Source organism: Phyllobates terribilis, unplaced genomic scaffold (genome assembly GCF_046119375.1).
Source record: "Phyllobates terribilis strain yellow unplaced genomic scaffold, ASM4611937v1 Scaffold_3__8_contigs__length_932513732, whole genome shotgun sequence".
In the NCBI taxonomy this organism is placed as follows: domain Eukaryota; kingdom Metazoa; phylum Chordata; class Amphibia; order Anura; family Dendrobatidae; genus Phyllobates; species Phyllobates terribilis.
The window spans coordinates 158045916-158062486 of record NW_027362763.1 but is presented as its reverse complement, the minus strand read 5'-3'; the positions used below and the strand labels follow the sequence as shown (position 1 = coordinate 158062486).

Genomic DNA, 16571 nt, shown 5'->3' with positions numbered 1-16571 from the left:
ATAAAATAATTTGGTGAATATTAGTAACCTGGCTTCATATGAGTTGGCTTTCTCTGAGTTTAAGGTCATACAGTGACTCATCTAGGAAACCAAGAATAATTCCACTTGGAAAGTGGCACTAAAATGTCATTTTCTCTTACGCAGAACACAGTTATCCTAGTGGAAACAAGGTCTTGTATTGTGTCTCTCAGACAAAAGTTTTGTCTCCAAACAATGAAGTTTGTTTTCTGCTAAGCAATATTGAATGCTCCAAAACATTGCATAGCAGACATGAAGGTTGAAGAAGTCACAGGTACACCCATGAATTACAGATGGTTACTAGAACTTCTAAAAATGTAACAAGGACAGATGTACGATGCCGGAAAACTGATGGCGTCATCCAGACAGTATATTGTTCTGCACATCATGTCTCTAATGGGTGCCAAACCTGGGAAAACAAACCATGTGTAATCTACATATACAGACAAATCTTGGCTGACACGTGAAGGAACACGATTCCAGGAGTTATAGCGTGAATTTAAAGAGATAGTCTTGAAAGACAAGAAAGTCTGGCTTTGTCAGTCTTAGGGTTATGAGACCATCTGGACTTAGGAGAACTAGTTATATGTTTTGGAGAAAAATTAGTTTTCCAGAAATTACATTAAGCCCAAAAAACTCCCTAATACTGAGAGATCTAAATTTCTTCAAGATGAGAGTTTAACCAGTTACTGTCTCCTTGAAGTCCAATATGCAAAAGGTAGACTAGAAACACTTAATAATTTGAACCTTTGTTGTTAGAAAGGTGGTATACAAGGATTTAATATTTAAAAACAGGTAAAATGGAGCATTACACAGTTTCATAATACTCACACATCCAGGGTCCTCCAGAGTGAGAGACCCTCTTTGTAGCTACTCTCTATACTGACTTTTCAATGAACAGTTAATTCCCTCTATTAATTTACCTTCCATGTAGGGTTTGCAAAAATGGGTTTTCTAATCCAAACAAGCTATTTAATAATAAGTCCTATAGATTCTTTAAAATGTTCTTTCCGCTAAGATATCTTTATTGGAGGACTCTATATATGAGAACTAAACCTATGAGGCAGAAGCTGGAGAACACCTTGTTTTGACTGGTAGCTTTACTGTTTCACTATAAATGTTCCTTCTGTCAACTCCAAGAACTCACACTTTGTAACTCTACCCAAGATCCTCCAAAGATCATTTGGTTGAGGTCTACTAGTAAGGCTGCACCCAACGATGGCTGCCCGGTCTTGTCCAAATGTACATCCTTCCTTCCATTACATACCCTACCTGGGCTTTCAACCAAGACAATGCGCTAGCCTATTGTATAAGATGCCTGGTGCCCACTAAGTCACTACTCATTTACAAAGTCCAAGACATACTTCTTAGCTTCACAGAGAGTGAAACCTTATTAACACAGTCTAAGTCTATAGTTCTCAAACGGGATAACACCTTTGTAAAATTTCACTTTAAAGATGACCTTTCACTCTATTTTTTTAGTTAATTTAAGTATCTCCTTCAATTGTCATTGATTCACTGATACTATAACGATTATTTTTTTCTGTTCCAAAGTTCTGTCCACCAGTAATAAAGAAGCTAAACTGGGCATAACTTAACATAACTTCTCTGTGGGTGTTTGCTTTTTATATGCTAACACTGGCCAATCAAAACACGATCACTCCCCAGAGAAGTTTTGTAGCATACGCATAGTTGGTTGAAAGGAAAATTTGCATCTTTATTACCTAGGGAGCATAACTTTGGAACAGAAGATCACGGAAAAGTAAGAAAAACTGTTCCAGAATTATTAGGGCAGTGGCAATTTGAGCACTAAGCAGCTTGAAGTAAAGAAATACAGTTAAAGGTTTTCTTTAACTGTATCCATTGCAACGTTTACACCTTGCAGGAGATAGATTCCTAAAGACCATGGTCACAAATAAGTTAATTTCACCTGAAGACTCAATCCCTTCTGCCTCCCTCCACAGCACAATCTTTCCCTATCTGAGTCTCTAATGGCCCTTGCTCAGACAGAAGATGACCAGTCCTTTTACTATTCGTAGGACCCTATATGATGCTCCTCACAGTAGACAGTCCCCAGCTCTCTCAGAAGCCTCTGTGAGGCTATCTCTTCAGGATTACTTCTCTTTTGGTTTCTTTCACTAGGACCTGTCTCCCTTTAATTGTCGCTACTTTTTTCTTACTCTTACCTCTGTCACTCACTGACGTCTTTGTAGGCCTGATTTCTTACAGAGGAAGGTGGCAAAGATCAAAGACAGAGATGTTTAGTGAAAGAGAATATATAGTTTTTGGACCTGATGGAAGCAAATTTACAAGGGCTTTGTGATGTGTGACTAGATGTGTGGGCTTCAAAGGGGTTAGTTTAGTAAGTAGGTCTTCTTCCTGCTGGAAATCGCTCCCCCTCTCCTGTTGCATTTCTATTTTATTGGGGTTATTTGCATTCATACTAGTATTTTTTGTCATACAACTTACACCCAGAGTCAGATGCAGAGGACCTAGAAAATGGCTCTATTTGATGGATACTGCCTTATCTTATGGAATGGCATGTAGGAACCTACATGGCAATGGTGTCATCATTGACAGAACTGTTACCAGCTCCTAGTCTATGAGCCAGAATGTGCCCTGGACTCTGTGGATATAATGGCAAAAATAAATAAAAAATAAATAAAAAATCCCAGCAAAACAGGCCACAGCATTTCATATTGAATGATGCAGTGACATAACACCATGCCATCACAAGTGAGATGGTCTCATCCTCTTGGCACAGTCTTTACATACTATGGTTCAGGCCGGTGCTCTTCCTGCTCCACTGTGGCCCTATCTAAGCCTTAGAGTAGTGAACAATAATAACAAGGGCTGATTCACCCTCACTGCTAGCCATCTACCGTTGCTGGAATTCATCTGGCTTCATTCCAATCTGTGAGTATGACCTCCACCGGAAGCAAAATCTCACTTTTTTCACTACAGGTGGCCTGCTGTGCTAACCCTACACTGACCCATAATCCAGCTGTTCACCACCAGACCAGTGTATATCCAACACTAAAAACACTGTACGATACTCTTCCTATACAGGAATTACATAGAACCCCCTTTCTCTTGCACAGTGACACCCTGTACAACGCATTTCTTGACTTGGGGCTCCATTCTCTCTCCAGTCAACTCATCACTCCAGGGGTGGACAAAGACAGCAGAGGGCTCCTTTGCAAGAACCATATATGAGCCCTTTGCAGTTCAATAACTCATCATCATGCACAATTCCACCTGCTTTGGAAAAATGGTCACAGAAATAACTTGAATCTTACAAAAGTAATAAATTAAAAATCTATGAAACTGAGCAAATGAAAGTCAGACATTGCTTTTCAACCCTGCTTCCACAGAAGTTTAAAAAAAATTAAACTGATGAAATAGGCCTGGACAGAAATGATGATACCCCTGAAAATAATGTGACAAAGGGATATGTTAAATCATGTTGTGTCCACTAATTAGCATCACAGGTGTCTACAATCTTGTAATCAGTCAGTGGGCCTGTATATAGGGCTACAGATACTCACTGTGATGTTTGGTGACATGGTGTGTACCACACTCAACATGGACCAGAGGAAGCAAAAGAAAGAGTTGTCTCAGGAGATTAGAAAGAGAATTATAGACAAGTTTGTTAAAGGTAAAGGTTATAAGACCATCTCCAAGCAGCTTGATGTTCCTGTGACAGTTGCACATATTACTCAGAAATTTAAGATCCATGGGACTGTAGTCAACCTACCTAGACATGGCCGCAGGAGGAAAATTGATGACAAATCAAAGAGATGGATAATACGAATGGTAACAAAAGAGCCCAGGATAACTTCTAAAGAGATTAAAGGTGAACTTCAAGCTCAAGGAACATCAGTGTCAGATCGCACCATCCGTCGTTGTTTGATCCAAAGTGGACTTCATGGGAGACGACCAAGGAGAACACCATTGTTAAAAAAAATCATAAAAAAGCCAGACTGGAATTTGCCAAACTACATGTTGACAAGCCGCAAAGCTTCTGGGAGAATGTCCTATGGACAGATGAGACAAAAATGGAAGTTTTTGGCAAGGCACATCAGCTCTATGTTCACAGACGGAAAAATGAAGCATATTAAGAAAACAACACTGTCCCTACTGTGAAACATGGAGGAAGCTCTGTTATGTTCTGGGGCTGCTTTGCTGCATCTGGCACAGGGTGTCTTGAAACTGTGCAGGGTACAATTAAATCTCAAGACTATCAAGGGATTCTAGAGAGAAATGTGCTTTCCAGTGTTAGAAAGCTTGGTCTCAGTCGCAGGTCATGGGTCTTGCAACAGGATAATGACTCAAAACACACAGCTAAAAACACCCAAGAATGGCTAAGAGGAAAACATTGGACTATTCTGAAGTGGCCTTCTATGAACCCTGACCTAAATCCTATTGAGCATCTTTGGAAAGAGCTGAAACAATGCGGTCTGGAAAAGGCAACCTTCAAACATGAGACATCTGGAACAGTTTGCTCATGAGGATTGGGCCAAAATACCTGTCAAGAAGTGCAGAAGTCTCATTGACAGTTACAGGAATCGGTTGATTGCAGTGATTGCCTCAAAAGGTTGTTCAACAAAATATTAAGTTAAGAGTACCATCATTTCTGTCCAGGCGTATTTCATGAGTTTAATTTTTTTAAAAATGCTGTGGAAGCAGGGTTGAAAAGCAATGTCTGACTTTCATTTGTTTATTTTCATAGATTTTTAATTTATTATTACTTTTGTCAGATTCAAGTTATTTCTGTGACCATTGTGGGTTTTTCTTTCATTAAACGAGGGGTACCAACAATTTTGACCACGTGTGTGTATATCCCACTATTACAACATCTGCAAAACCATGGAGCAACTTAAATAACCAGGAACAGAGTCACTCATTAACCAAAGCAACCAGCAACAGACATGACATTAGTGAACACAACTCTGTAGTCTGTGTAATGTTTCATCTTTATTTGTGATGGATACGAGAAAAAGCATGGCACTTCTGGATATATGGTGCACAAGTAGGACCCCAATCCGTATTTAATATACAATAAATACTTGGAAATACTGATCTTTATTTGTGGCTGACTCATTTTCAGCACTCTTACAAAATGGATCCTGTCTTAAAAGGGTGTCCCCTTTAAGAAAGCTTATCCCAATATGCAGAGTTCATTGTCAAAAAAGAAAAAAACAGCTGAGCATTGCTTCCCCTCCCAGGGTCTGGAGCTGAGTCTCCATAGCTGCGTTGGCCTCCATTGTTTGGCTGCAGCAGTGATATTACGTCAGCATTGCTGCAGCCAATCACTGAGCACAGCGCTCTGAGTGGCTCATACAGCCTACACGATAGAACCGCTGAGCTCAGAGATTGGCGCTGTTGCAATGTGGTTGTGATGTCAACGCAGAAAAAAATAAAGGAGACTGGAGGCATGGTGGAAACTCAGAGCTGGATCCCGGTAGGGTAAGTAATCCACAGTTTGTCTGTTTTTTCCAATGAACCATATGTATAGGGTAAAGTGTTCTGGAATGAGACAATAACTTTAAGCATCTTTTCAGTATATCCAGTCCAATTACTGCGTCTCAGACAATTCAGGACAAGAATTGTTCATTTAGCAGTCAGTACCAAGAAAAAAGCACAAGAGGGAGCCCTGAGATGGCTTCTGGACTTCATCAAATGACCCGGCGCAACCTGAAAAATAGGACAGCGGGGAAGATTTCACAGGGTTACATCGATTAGTTGCAGCTGTTGCACACAAATATAGTGAAAATCCTCTTCCGTCCAGATGTTCCTGGCTGGGGGTGGCAGGGAATGGGCTTCGTTGCTTTAGCATTAAATCAGATTTGGATAAAATTGGTGACTTTGCCTTGTAAAGACTGTAAGCTTTAGCACAGCACTGGAATCCATATTTATAAGTCATAGACTTGATAGCACATTTGGTGTGTCTGCTTCTAGTATTTAGGAATTTAACATGCTAACATATAATTTAGTGCACCCCATACAGTGCGTGAGATCATTTACACTTCTCATTTTGAATTAAACAAAATCTCAGACTAAAGGTTATGAGCAATTTATTGATTTTGGCAAATATAATATCTCAATGGAATACAATGTATACTTTTTTGTTTAATAGAAATTACACTGGATTGAGAACTGAATTTGGTAAAACACAATTGTGCTGTATGTTATGTAGAATTTATGTGCCCCCCTACCTGCATGATATCTGCTGGTTTCTTTTTAAACCGGTATCGAGCCGTGACTCCATAGTTGGATTATCATATCCACCAGGAGTCATAAAAGATGTATAAGATGTATATGTAGTGGAAACTCAGGAGTAGCATATGCCAAAGCCAATTGGGAGCCAAGACCTGGCACAGACTTCATCTAAGACCAAGAATAGGATGGACAAGAATGCCAACGAGCTGTCAAGTCAAGCTCCAAACGCTTCAAAAGCTCCTTAGCCAAATTAGTATTTTTCAAAGTGTACGGTCTGTTCATAATTTAATTTGCAGCTTCCATTTTTGCTACCCTTTCTTATTATTGGGTTGGACATGGCCCTGCACCAGTTTTTATTAGTTCCAATAAAACTTTATACATTAGTTTATATATTCAGTAGTTTAAAAAAAAAAACAAGTAGAATGTAGGGTTTTTGATACCGGATCTAATATGATATGGGATATTTTTCTTCTTTTGTAATATCATTTCTAACTCCTTTTTTTTAACAAAGTGCAATCTGCTGATAAATTCACTTTCATGAAATTAATTAAGTCCATCAGTCAAAGTTTTTGGTTCCTGACATTTAAAAAGAACCAGATAAGGGTCAAATGTAAAATTGACTTTCATTAAGATCTAATGAAAAAAATGAAATTTCTCATTAGATAAACTGTTTGAACACAGTCTTTAAAGGTGACCACATGCACCAAATTTACCACCAAAAAATCTTTCTAGGATACCAGTAGAAGACTGTCATTAGAGATGAGCGAAACTTAAAAGTTCAGGGTTCGTAGTGGACAGTTAGCGACTGGGGCTAAACGCCGAACACGGACTTCTTCGCGCAATGTTAGGAGTTCTGGGGTAAGTTCAGGAGAGGAGATAGAGAGAATTTTCCCGCTCAAAAGTTCGGGTCGCCATTGTTTTCAATGGAATTCGGGTTCTGGTTCAAGTTCGGGAATAGTTCTGGTACCTGAACCAAACTTTGGAATTAAGTTCGGGTCGGCTATCAGAACCCGAATTTCCAATGGTCCACTCATCCCTAACTGTCATTATCTAGAAAAAAAGTTGGCCATGTATGACATTTTCATCCATTTGTCGATAGTCCACAAATGATAGTAGATCTTGAAACTCATTTGTTTGTGATGTTTTGACATTAGACTAATATCTGTGTATTACATTATTTATGCTTGACTGTTTTTTTTTATTATTTTATAAGATGTTCATTTTTACTAATGTTACTTTGACTTTATAGTACAGAGTGGGCCATTTATATGGATACACCTAAATTAAATGGGAATGGTTGGTGATATCAATTTCCTGTTTGTGGCACATTAGTATAGGAGAGGGAAAACTTTTCCAGATGGGTGGTGACCATGGTGGCCATTTTGAAGTTGGCCCTTTTGGATCCAACCTTATTTTTTCAATGGGAAGAGAGTCATGTGACACATCAAACTTATTGAGAATTTCATAAGAAAAACAATGGTGTGCTTTAATAGTTTTTCATACTGTACATTACTGTATTTGTTATTAATAAAGTTAATTTTTCTTATTTAAAAACACCTAACAAAAAAATTGGTGTGGTGTTTGGGGGGATCAGATTAACCCCTTAATGACCGGAGCATTTTCTCTTTTTGCTTTTTCATTTTTTGCTCCCCTTCTTCCCAGAGCCATAGCCTTTTTATTGTTTGGTCAATACGGCCATGCGAGGGCTTATTTTTTGCAGGACAAGTTGTACTTTTAAACGCTATCACTGGTTTTACCATATTGTGTACTGGAAAACGGGAAAAAAATTCCAAGTGAGGTGAAATTGCAGAAAAAGAGCAATTCCATGTTTTTTTTACCACTTTCACTGAATGCTAAAACTGACCTTTCATTATTATTCTCCAGGTCATTACGAGTTCGTAGATACCAAACATGTATAGGTTCTTTTTTATTTAAGTGGTGAAAAAAAATCCAAAGCTTGCTAAAAAAAAAAAAAATTGGCGTAATTTTCGGAGACCCGTAGCGTCTCAATTTTTCGTGATCTGGGGCTGGGTGAGGGCTTATTTTTTGCGTGTTGAGCTGATGTTTTTATTGATACCATTTTGGGGTAGATCAGATGTTTTGATCGCACGTTATTGCATTTTATTGTAATGTTATGACGACAAAAAAAACATGATTCTGGCGTTTAGAATTTTTTTCTCATTACGCCGTTTACCGATCGGATTAATTATTTTTTTATATTGATAGATCGGGCAATTCTGAATGCAGTAGTACCAAATATGTGTATATGGGGCTTTTTTAAATTATTTTATTTTGAATAGGGGGAAAAGGGGGTGATTTAAACTTTAATATTTTTTTTATTTTTTTAATATTTTTAAAAACATTTTTTCTTTACTTTCTGCTGGCTTCAATAGTCTCCATAGGAGACTAGAAGCAGCAACTGTCCGATCGCCTCTGCTACATAGAGGTGATCAGCAGATCACCTCTATGTAGCAGAAATGCTACTGTGCTATGAGCGCCGACCACTAGGTGGCGCTCATAGCAATCGAGACATGACAACCACAGGGGTCTGCTGCAGACGCCGGGTTGTCATGCCAACCCATCAGTGACCTGCGATCATGTGACGGGGTCACCGATGGGCGGGGCTAATGTCGCACTTCCGGTGTGGCGATGTTAAATGCTGCTGTCAGAGATTGTAAGAATCAGCTGACATGTGCCCGGTTCAGTGCGGGCTCAGCGCCGTAGCCCGCGCTGAACCGGGGTTTACGACTTGGTGCGTAGGGGGAAGTTTAATTTCATATATAAGCAAATTGAGTTAAGAGCTCAGTCACAGAACAAATTAAACTTGTAAGTCAAGGTATTACTGTATATATTGGATTACAGATACACATCACCTCTATTTCACTATCGAGTGCCTAGTTCTTCATATCTGTTAGTCCACAAATGTCCTTTTTGTAAAAGAATATTTCCAGAAAGACTGTTTGTCCTTCACCGGTTGCATTGATGGCATATGGCTGGTTTGAATGATTGTAACCATCAATTTGGGCTGAATCGTGTATGTGTGCATCAGTGTAACAATCATTCACCCCATGATCGTTGTCCTGTCCATCTGTTGTTCAATCATCTGCGTCTATCTAATGTGTATGGTTAAATTAAATGTTCTACATCTGAGTCTTCAGAGGCAACAAATATTGCACAATATCACACATAAGGAAGATATTAGGCCACTACAGGAAGCTAATGTATTGTGATAATAAAATTGTATTTACATAAAGCTGACCATAAACATGAGCGTAATCCAATCCTGCCAATTTTTGAAAGAACTGGCCGATCCCTGACTCCCCAGAAAGTAGATATAGAGAATCAGTTATTTTGATTTCAATATGCACCATCAATTAGTTGCTGATAAACATCATCCATCATCAAAGGTGCCTGGCAGTGACTTTAGCCCCATCCAGAGCACACGTGGTAAAAAGATCTACATAGAACATTTCGGTGACCATTTTTGCAAGATAAATTTGCTTTTTGCTTCATAAAAACAAATAAAAGCTAGATGAATTATGGAAACATAGCCTAACAAGGGGGCATCGTCTAAGTCTTCAACATGCTGTGATGAATGATCTGTTAAAAAAATTGTATATTGGTTTTGGAGAATTTTTAGAAAGACATCATTACAAATAGAAAGGAGCGGATCGATTCGTAGGACTCTGGTAAAGCGTCCAGGTCAGTGGTACTTGGTGGCCAGATAGGAGGCCCTTGAATCTCTTACCTCTGGCGTCCTCGACGTGGCATTTAATTAGCCAGGGCTGGAGCAACGTCATATGTGTATTACATTGTACAGATAATATTGTGGCAGCCCTGACAAATCAAATGACATGACGGGGATGCGAGTAGGTAAGAGATTTCCGGCACTCTCGTCTAGACACCAGGTTCCACTAACCTGGATGCTGGAATGAAGTTCCGCGAACTGATCCGCTCATCTCTAATTACAAATTGTAATTGCTGTAGATTTATATTTGATCAATGGAAAAATTTCCATTGACATTTTTGGGGTCAGAATTAATTTTTTTCCTTCTTGGTTTCTAGGTCATAAGGTTTATTTTTGCCTTCTTCGGGATCAACATGGCATAAAAATAGCATGAACTTGATGGACTTATGTGATTTTTCACCTTCACTAAATATGTTGTTATTATGACTAAATAACGGAAATGTATTTTCCCCACAATGAAATAAAATACCATTCGTATCAAAGGCTGAGTTTTTATCCTTTAATCTCAACATGCATTACCCAACATGCTGTCCATAAAACACTGCATACACACATCATGAAGCCCTATATTTTGCACACGTGTAAAATAAAAGCTATGCATTTCATTTGTGCCTCATTTTCCGAGCACTGTGGAATTTTTGTCTTTGATTGTTGTAAGTCTTAATCATCTCTATGTAGCCGGGTTTACAAGTGTTTACAAAAACAATCATCTGAGCAGACGTATCCTTTAAAGATTAACCTGTGATTCCCGCTGTTTACAGTGTTTAAAAGGGATCAGTCAGACGGATCCACAGCTGCCTTCCTGCTACACCTTAGACATCATTTCATAAAAACCATTAGTAACTCTTATCACTTTACTCACATGCATTATAATACTACAAAGCCGAATATTCCAATTAATTCTGTCAACAATATACATATACAGTGCTGGACAAAAGTTTTAGGCAGGTGTAAAAAATATTACAAATTACAAATCCTTTCTAAAATAAAAGTGTTCATAGCTCATTTTAATACATTAATAAAATGCAAAGAGAATAAACAAATTAGAAATCTAAACCAAATCAATATTTGTTGTAACCGTCCAGTGCCTTCAAAACAGTATAAATTCTTCTAGGTACAATTGCAAAAAGTCAAGGATTTTGTAGGATAACAGTCAGATGTATGATTAACCAGTTATACCAAACAGGTGATAATGATCATCATTTTCCTATGTAGGTTGAAATACAGTCAATGATTAAAACGGAAACAGGTGTGTAGGAAGTTTAAAATTGGGTGAGGAACAGCTAAACTCAGCTTCAAAGGTGAGGTTCTGGAAGACAGTTTCAGGTCACATGTAGTGATGAGCGAGTATGTTCGGTTAACCCTTTCGGCGAGTGTGCTCAGGCGAGTACAGAGTATCTTCAGCGTACTCGGTGATATGTTTGAATCACTCCCATGTGCATGATTTGCGACTGTTTGACAGCTTTACTACATGTGAGGAATGCTTAAGAAACAAGCAAATCATGCACATGGGAGTGATTCAAACATATCACCAAGTACGCTGAAGATACTCGGTACTCGCCCGAGCATACTTGCCAAAAGGGTTAACCGAACATACTCACTCATCACTAGTCACATGTGACCTAACATGGCAAAATTGAACACAGCTACAAGATACAAGGTAGTTATACTGCATCTGCAAGGTCTTTTCTAGGCAAAGATTTCAAAGAAGACTAGGGTTTGAAGATGTGCTGTTAAACTCTTTTAGACAGACAGCAAGAAATGGGCAACATTAAGAACTGTAAACACAGTGGTTAACCAAGGAAACTTAGTGCTGCAGATAAAAGACATTATGCTTACTTCCCTTGGAAATCGTAAGATGTCCAACAGTGCCATCAGCTCAGAACTGGAAGCAAACAGTGGGACCAAGCTAGACCCATCTACAGTTTGAAGAAATATTGGCAGAAATTGTCTTCATGGAATAATTGTGACTAAAATGCCATACCTTACACATGGACACAAGGCCAAGCTACTCAACTATGCACAAAAAAATAGAAACTGAGGTGCAGAAAAATGGCAGCAGGTGCTCTGGACTGATGAGTCAAAATTTCAAGTATTTGGCTGTAACAAAAGGCAGTTTGTCTGTGGAAGAGCTGGAGAGTGGTGCAATAATGAGTGTCTGCAGACTGCAGTGAAGCAAGGGCAAGAAGTTCCTTGCATGTCTGAGGTCTCAATTTAGCAGATGGAGTTTGGGATTTGGTCAGAATTAATGGTGTCTTCAATGCTAAGAAATACAGGCAGACAATTATCCACCATGCAATGGTTGGCATCCGATTTGCTCCAGATTTATTCTGCACCAGAACAATGATCCCAAACATATAGTCATATCTTCAGGGTAAAGAGGAACAAGGAGTCTGGGAAATCATATTTTGGCCTTCACAGAGCCCTGATCTCAATATCATTGAGTCTGGTCTGTCTGAGATTCCACGAAGAGACAGAAGGACTTGAGAAAATTTACATTCACGGAAGATCTGTGGTTAGTTCTCCAAGATGCTTGAACCAACCTTACTACTGAGAGTTTGAGATGAGCGGTGTTCGACTAGAACTGTTTGCCAATCTCAAATTCGAGCTGTTTTAGGCGGTGTTCGAGTCGTTAGACGAACGCGAACGATTTGCAAAAAATTCGGCTGTTCGAGGTTATGTTCGATAACTGTTCGTGCACCAAAAGCGTGTCCTGCATGTCTGGCATTTAGAGCACCAATCATGCAGGGATTGTCTGCCACTCACTGTAATGCCACAGCCATGGTGGTTGTGGCATTACAGTGGTTGCCCAAATCGATGGGAACAGTGCTCACAGTGAAACATGAAAAGCCGGCAATTCAGCAGCGCATACACCGGTGCCCGACAATTTAGAACCGAAAGAATAGAGCATCACACATAGATTAGATAGATAGAAACATGTCAGTCACATATATAAGAAGTACAGTGACAGTGTTGGTTACTGTACTTGTCATTTAGTGTAAAGGATTTATTAAAAAAAATATTAGTGTTTTCATGCACCGTCTCTTTAAAAAAGCCGGCCGGCAATTCAGCAGCGGTACCCGACAATTTGTAACAGAAGGAATAGAGCATCACACATAGATTAGATAGATAGAAACATGTCAGTCACATATATAAGAAGTACAGTGATAGTGTTGATTACTGTACTTGTCACTTAGTGTTAAAATAAAGGATTTATTTAAAAAAAAATTGGCGTGGGGTTCCCCGTAATTTTAGTCTCTAGCGGAGGTTAAGCAGACGGCTGGGGCAGATGTTTGAAGCCTGGGAAGGGTGTAATACCCACGGAGCTTCCCAGGCTACTAATATCAGCCCCCAGCTGAATACCTAGCCTTTACTAGCTAATAAAATGGGGGACCCCCAAAAAAATGACGTGGGGTCACCCCTATTTTAATAGCTAGCAAAGGCTATGCAGACAGCTGGGGGCTGATATTAATAGCCCAGGAAGGGTGCCATGAATATTGGCCCCCTCCCAGGCTAGAAACATCAGCCGTCAGCCGCCCCAGAAATGGCGCATCCATAGGATGCGCCAATTCTGGCACTTAGCCTCGCTCTTCCCACTGCCCTGTAGCGGTGGCAGTGGGGTAATAGGGTTGGGGTTGATGTCAGCTTATTATGCCAGCTGACATCAAGCCCAGGTTAGTAATGGAGAGGCATCTATAAGACACTCCTTTATTTTAACACTAAATGACAAGTACAGTAACCAACACTATCACTGTACTTCATATATATGTGACTGACATGTTTCTATCTATCTAATCTATGTGTGATGCTCTATTCTTTCTGTTATAAATTGTCGGGTACCACAGCTGAATTGCCGGCCGGCTTTTTTAAAGAGACGGTGCATGAAAACACTAATATTTTTTTTAATAAATCCTTTACCTTTAACACTAAATGACAAGTACAGTAACCAACACTGTCACTGTACTTCTTATATATGTGACTGACATGTTTCTATCTATCTAATCTATGTGTGATGCTCTATTCCTTCTTGTCTAAATTGTCAGGTACCAGTGTCTGCCGCTGCTGAATTGCCGGCCGTCTTTTTTAAAGAGAGTGTCTTCTGAGCAGTTTGTCAGCTTTTGGACACCTTTGAAGGTGTTTTCTATGTGTTTCTATGTGTTTTTGTTTGCCTGCCTTTGGTTTTAACGGTGTTCGACGGTGTTCTAAGGTGTTCGACGAACAGTTCCTCGAACATCCCGGTGTTCGACGAACCGAACCCGAACACTACGGGGGTGGCTCAACACTACTGAGAGTCTTCAAAAACTGTGTGCAACTAGAATTGATGCTGTTTTGTAGCAAAGCAAATATTGATTTGATTTAGATTTCTCATTTGTTCATTCACTTTGCATTTTCTTAATTGATTAAAATAAACCATCAAACGCTTCTATTTTTTAAATCATTTTACTTTGAAGCATTTTTACCAGACCTGCCTAGGTATATACAGCTCTGGCAAAAATTAAGAGACCACTGCAAAATTTTCATTTTCTCTGATTTTTCTCTTTATAGGTATATTTTTGAGTAAAATATACATTGTTGTTTTAGTCTATAAACTACTGACAACATGTCTCCGAAATTCAAAGCTAAAAATTTTGTATTTATTTGCAGCAAATGATAAAGCGTCAAAATACTAAAAAAGAAACAGTGCTTTCAGACCTCAAATTACTCATGTTTTAACTCAGTAACAGTTCAGAAATCAATATTTAGTGGACTAACCATGATTTTTAATCACAGCTTTCATACGTCTTGGCTGCTTTCCAACAGTCTTTCCATGCTATCCAATAGAAAACTGTTCAGTGGTCTCTTAATTTTTGCAAGAGCTGCATATACTTTAGGGTCAAAAGCACTAGAACTCACATTTTAAAAAATGAATTCCTATTACCACAGTTATATATAAAATCCTGCCCCTAGCTATGCCGTTTGTCTTTGTTAACATTTGTGAAAGAATGGGTCAATCTAAAGAGCTCACTGAATACATGAGAGGTCCTGTAAAAAGATGCCACTGTTGTAACAAGTCAGTTCATGAAATTTTTTCCTTCCTAATTATTTCATGATCACCTATGAGCAGTATTATTGAAAAGTGGACACATTCAGCCACAACAGTAACTCAACTACGAAGTTGAATCCACATAAAATTACAGAGCAGGGTCGTAGGGTGGTGAGGAACATAGTGCATAAAAGTCTAAATATACTCTGACATTAACATTAACAAAAACTGGGCCCCCGGAGCTTCATGACATAGATATTTATGGTGGAGCAGCTACATGCAAACCTCACATCACCATGCCCAATGCCAAGTGTCGGACGTAGGAGTGTAAAGCAGTCACTATCGGACTTTGTAGCAGTGGAAAAGTGTTCTGTAGAGTGATGAATCACACTTCTCCATCAGGCACCTGATGGATGAGTCTTGGTTTGGCGAAGTCTAGAACTTTACCTGCCAGACTGCATTGTGTCCACTGACAAGTTTGGTGGAAGGAGAATAGTAAATTTGCATTTCAGGGTTTGATCTACTTCACTTACTGTAGCTCCCGTCAAAGGAAATCTTAATGCTACAGCCTACATGACATTTTGGATAATTCCACTGTATGTTCCCAACTCAGTGGGAACAATTTTGAGGAGGCCCTTTTTGTTCCAACATTACTGTGCCCCAATACACAAAGTTTCATAAAGGCATGGTTGGTCGATTTTGTCATAGAAGAACTTTACTCTCAATTATCCTCAACCTCATTGAACACCTTTGATATGAACTAGAATGTAGATTATGATTCTGGCAGTCTAGTCCAACATCAGTGTCTGACCTCACAAATGTTCTTCCGGATGAATGACCATGTAAAAATGGCAAATGCAAACATCAAAATCATGCAGAAAGCCTTCCAAGAAGATTGGAAGCTGCGATAGCTGCAATGAAGGAGAGAGCAACTCCATGTTAATGCCTACGGAGTTACAAAGGGATATCATAAAAACTCCTGTAGGTGCAATGTGTACGTGTTCCAATACTTTTGTCCATATAGTGGGTACAAGCAGCAGAACTGAATTTGTGAATTAACTTTTCTTTGTGCTATGTGATAACAGCGCTCCAATAAATAATATAATTATAAGAGAAGAAGAGTTAAAAGGATTTTACTATACCTTCAGCCAAACTGTCTTCCATATAACTTTTTTAATAGTATGGACATCATAAAATGGGACAAGGTATAAGGAAAAGCAAATCCAATCTAGTGGACTCTGCAGGACTACATGTCATCCATGTATTTGAGCTGTATTACATAGCTTCTCCTAATATTAATAGAAGATCGCTGACTACTATCTGAGATGAGATCGGCCAGTTGAGCCAACCTTTTTAGAGTAAAGCTCCATTACTAGTAATTTTATAAATATATATCACATTTAATTGAATTGTATACTGTAAATATTATTCAATAGCTAGCATTCACTAATTTGTATGAATCGTACATTTTCCCACAATCGTAGTGGATATATATAATCAATGTCATACTGGGGTGCCAAGTTCAGCTGTAGGCAAATATTACATTACCAACATTCACAG

General features: G+C 39.0%; 1 protein-coding gene across 17 annotated transcripts in view; it reads right to left on the bottom strand.

The window, feature by feature from the left end:
* MYT1L (myelin transcription factor 1 like) overlaps positions 1 to 16571 on the bottom strand; it is a 679346-nt gene that overhangs the window by 250110 nt on the left and 412665 nt on the right. The gene's annotated exons all lie outside the window — the stretch shown is intronic.